Below are 5,188 nucleotides of genomic sequence, written 5' to 3' on the forward strand. Positions count from 1 at the left end.
CGGTGGCTTCTCTTGTTGCGGAGCACAGGTTCTAGGCGCGCGGGCTTCAGTAGTTGTGGCTCGCGGGCTCTAGAGCGCAGGCTCAGTCGTTGTGGCGCACGGGCTTAGCTGCTCCGCGGCATGTGGGGTCTTCGCAGACCAGGGCTCGAACCCGTGTCCCCTGCATTGGCAGGCGGATTCTTAACCACTGCGCCACCAGGGAAGCCCCTGAATTATTTATTTATAGGTGGAAATTTGTACCTCTTTCCCCGTCACCTACTTCGTCCGTTCCCCCACTCTCCTTCTCTCTGGCAATCACCCATTTACTCTCTGTATTTATGCGTCTGTTTCTGTTTTGTTTGTTTTGTTTCTTTAGATTCCACATATAAGTGGAACCATGTAGTATTTGTTTTCTCTGACTTATTTCACTTAGCGTAATACCCTCTAGGTCCATCCATGTTGTCGCAAGTGGCAAGATTGCATTCTATTTTATGGCTGAATAATATTCCATTGTATATATTTATACCACATCTTCTTAAACCAGTTGTCTGTTGATGGGCACTTGGGTTTTTTCTGTGTCTTGGCTATTGTAAATAATGCTGCAGTGAATGTAGGGGTGCGTGTATCTTTCTGAAGTAGTGCTTTTGTTTTCCTCTGGTAAATACCCAGAAGTGGAATTGCTGGATCATATGGTAGTTCTATTTTTAGTTTTTTAGTTTCAGTTGGGGATGAAGAAAAGCTTCTGGAGATGGATGCATAACAATGTAAGTGTGCTCGGTGCCACTGAATTATACATTTTAAAATGGTTAAAATGGTAAATTTTATGTTCTGTATATTTTACCACAATAAAAAATGCAAAAAAAGTACAAGTCAAAAAACTTAAAAGTTTAAGGTTAAAAATGTCTCCCTTGCACCTTCCCGATGCGTTTTAGGTAGACAGCATGCAGCTAGAAAAAGTGTGCATAAGTGGTGGCAGGGGGAGGGGAAATGTGTGCATCTGACAAATGCCTGTTTCCATTCCCCCACTGCTCTAACACCCTGAGATTCTCTTCCTCACTCACTCACTAGGCTGCTTTTGCTTTCTCTGGAGTTGAAATGAGGGAGGGAGAGGGAGGAAGAAAGGGGCAAGAAGGGTCTTATTCTGACTAGTACTGTGTGAGCTGCCACACAATCTCCCCGGGCCTGGCATGTGTATAAAGCTGACTGTTCATCTAGCGGGGCTCTTTTGTAAGTTCTTCCCAACCCTCTAGCCCACACCATTACCTAGATCTGTCACCCATAAGTCTCATCCTTGGTCTGGACTGGCAGCTGACCTCTCCTAGGCCCACGGGCAGGCCTAGGCTTCAGCTTCTTGCTGCTAAGTCTCAGCTGCCCTCCTGGTGGCGCCCTTGGACAGGTTTTATTATCACTCTATGCAGGTCTTCGCTCTCCAATGGCTCACATCTGGTGCAAGGGAAACAGTCACACATACTTTCCTTCCTACAGATTTTAGGGGAACCAATTTCCAGTGCAGCAAACTGTCTTCACTTCACTATCAAAACCAGTGGTAGTACTAACACAACATGGTAAAGCAATTTTACTCCAATAAAGGTGTTAAAAAACAAACAAACAAACAAAAACCAGTGGTAGCCAGCAAGTCTGTCATGCATTCTATTTTAAAAATCGGATTAATTGAGGCATAATTTACTTAAAGTAAAATTCACCAATTTTAACTATATACCACCGTTGACCAACACCACAATCAGCCTAAAGAACATTTCCCTCGACTAAAAAGGTTCATTGTGCCCTTTGCCTCACCTCTCACCTCTGGCCTTTGGCAGCCACCAATCTGATTTCTATCCTTATACATTTGCCTTCACCAAAGGAATCATGTTTTGAGGATTTACAGATTATAAATGGAATCATACAACAAATAGTCACTCAGATTTGGTTTCTTTCACTTAGCATTAACGTTGAGAAACATTCATATTGTTGCATGTGTTACGAGATTTTTCTTTTTTTACTGAGTAGTGTTCATTGTATCTATACACTACAATTTATTTATTCACCCATTGATGGAGTTGTTTCCAAATTTTTATCGTTACGAATATAGCTGCTATAAACATTCGTGTACAAGTCTTTGTGCGAACACATATTTTTATTCCTCTTAAGTAAATATCTAAGAGTGGGATTTCTGATTCATATGGTAAGTGTACGGTTAACTTGATTTAAAAAAAAAAAAAACTACCAAATTACTTTCCAGAGTGACTGCACCACTTTGCATTCCCACCAGCAATGGATGAAAGCTCCAGTTGCTCTATATTCTTGACAATACTTAGTATTGTCAGTTTTAAAAAATTTTAGCCACTCTAGGGTATGTGTATGTGGGTTTGTTGGGTTTTTTTTTCTAATGTGTCAGTACTTTTAATGTTGTGTACACCAAATTATAGTAAAGAGATGACTATAAACAAGAAGCAGTCCCTCTGTTTTCATGAATAGCACACTGCGTTACAGGAAATTGAGTTTATATTCCACCAAGTGTGGTTCTCCCATTAGTTCACTTTGTGATGCGTCATTAAAAATATCTTCAAATCCAATAGGCTCGTCATTATTCCTCAAATATCCAGTGAAAGCTTGGAAGAAATGGAAGATGCAGAACATGCTGCATTGCTTCGAATTCCATTTGTAATTTTCGTGGAGCAAATAGACCCCAGAGTTTCTCAGTGTAGAAAAATTCATTTTGTCTTGGTTGAGCTGGAAATTTTATTTCTGACAGTTTAAGAGGATGACTGGGAAAAAGTTCATTTTTCACACAAGAAAAAACCTTTTCAAAGAAGATCATGGCTTTCAAAATGTCCACTTGCTGAAAGTTCAGTAACTGGAATACTGTCCTTTAGCTGAGATCCAAGCCCAAGTCGCCCTGCACACAGCCTCTCAGCACCATTACTGTCAGCCGGCCCTGCTGCTCACTTCCATTTCATGTGGTTTTAATTTGCATTTCCCTAAGGTCTAATAATGCTGAACATCATTTTATTTGCTTATTTTCCATTCATATATCTTCTTTGGTGAAGTGTCTGTTCATATCTTTTGCCCATTAAAAAAAGTAAGCTGTTTTTATTGAGTTTTAAGAATTCCTTATACATTCTAGATACAGGTCCTTTACTGGATAAATGTATTTTGCAAATATGGCTTGCCTTTTCATTTTTCTTAATGATATCTTTTGAAGATCAGAATTTTTTATTTTTGATAAAGTTCTATTTATCATTTTGCTTTTGTTTCCTATCTGAGTAGTACTTGCCAAGGGGGTGGCCTGGTGGTTAGGATTCCAGGCTTTCACTGCTGTGTCCCAGGTTCAATCCCTGGTTGGGGAACTGAGATCCTGCAAGCCATGCAGCACGGCCAAAAAAAAAAAAAAAAAAAAAAAAACACAAAGATTTTTGTCCTATGTTTTTTTCTAGAAGTGTTATAGTTTTAGCTCTTATAGTTAGGTCCGTGATTAATTTTGAATTAATTTGGGGGTATGGTGTGAGGTACAGATCAAGGTTCATTTTATTTTTGCATATAGGTTTCCAGTTATTCCATCACCATTTGTAGCAAAGACAATCCCTTTCACACTTTCCAGCCTTTGTTGAAAATCAGTTTGCTACCCACTCGGGACTTGCGTCCTTGGACTCTTTAATCAATAGAAATTGAAAAGAGGCCAGATGAGAAATTCAGGCTTCATCAGGAGGGAGCGAAAACAAGTAACAGGTGCCCTTGCTCACTCCTGGAGGAGCCACGAGCTGGCTCCTTAAATTGGGTAACAATAGGGGTGGGTCTGTGGGTTGGGCAGGAGGTGTAGCTTAGGTGGTCCACCAACACCTTTGTGGTGCTGTATGCAGGGATCATGCGTAGTACCCTGCTTTTCTCCCAGCACCTCAGAAATAGCAGTTGGTTTGTGGCCTCTTTGTATCTTATTGTTCATAATTCGCCCCAACTGCACATGCATGAACTTATTTTTAGTCCCTTATAGTTTCTTTGTATTCGATTGCTCCAGGAGAGGAGGAGAGATTTGTCCAGCTGCAAGTGCAAGCACTCCAGTAAGGGGTCCCAGGTCCCATGTCCCAGCCTTGACTCTGTGTGTGTGAGCCTATTTATGGACTTCCTATTCTGTGCCACTGATGTCTCTGTACCCTTATACTGAGCTATCTTGATTACGGTAGCTCTCAAAATTGGGTAGTTTGAGTCCTCTAATATATTTCTTCTTTTTAAAACATTTTTTGGCTAAATTTTAGAATTATCTCAGCAATTTTCAAGAAAGAAAGCATGCAGGAATTTTGACTGGGATAGTTATACTCTACAGATCCATTTGGGGTGAATCGACAATAATACTGTCTTATGATTCATCAACTTGGTATATCTCTCTGTTTATCTAGAACTTTATCTCAGCAATATTTTGTAATTTTCTATGTTTGGTATATATTTTGTTAAATATATTCTTAAGTGTTTTGAGTTTTCCTCTATTGTGTATGGTATTGTACTGTCTGCTATTGTAAATACTATGTAAATGATACTTTAAAAATTCAACGTCCCACTAATGTGTCACTAATATAAAGAAATACAGTTGTGTTTTGTATATTAACCTTGATCCTTCGATCCTGAGACCTTGCTAAATTCATTTAGTTGTTACAGTAGTATTTTGGTAGATTGCTTAAGATTTTCTACCTGGACAATCATGTTTTGTGAATAAAGACTTTTACTTCTCATCGAATCTGTATGTCTTTTCTTTCCCTTGCCTTATTGCACTGGCTAAGACTTCCAGTACAGTTTTGAATAGAAGGGGTGAGACAGATATCAGATATCTGATATTAGGGGAGGAAAACATCAGATATCCTGATTTTTTTCTCCCCTAATCTTAGGGGGAAAGCGTTCAGCCTTTTATATTAAAGTATAATGTTAGTTGTAGGCTTATCTTTTTTCTTTTTTTTGCTATACGCGGGCCTCTCACTGTTGTGGCCTCTTCCGTTGCGGAGCACAGGCTCTGGATGCACAGGCTCAGTGGCCATGGCTCACGGGCCCAGCCGCTCCGTGGCACGTGGGATCCTCCTGGACCAGGGCAGGAACCCGTGTCCCCTGCATCGGCAGGCGGACTCTCAACCACTGCGCCACCAGGGAAGCCCTGTAGGCTTATCTTGACTGTCCTCTGTAAGGCTGAGGAAGTTCCTTTCTGTTCCTAGTTTGCTGAGGTGGT

General features: G+C 40.5%; 1 pseudogene; it reads right to left on the bottom strand.

Annotated features, from left to right (window-relative positions):
- Positions 1-2,402: 2,402 nt before the first annotated feature.
- Positions 2,403-3,846, bottom strand: LOC103077342 (proteasome maturation protein pseudogene; annotated as a pseudogene).
- Between the last annotated feature and the right edge of the window lie 1,342 nt (positions 3,847-5,188).

This window comes from Lipotes vexillifer, unplaced genomic scaffold (genome assembly GCF_000442215.2).
Source record: "Lipotes vexillifer unplaced genomic scaffold, Lipotes_vexillifer_v1.1 scaffold126, whole genome shotgun sequence".
Lineage (NCBI taxonomy): Eukaryota > Metazoa > Chordata > Mammalia > Artiodactyla > Lipotidae > Lipotes > Lipotes vexillifer.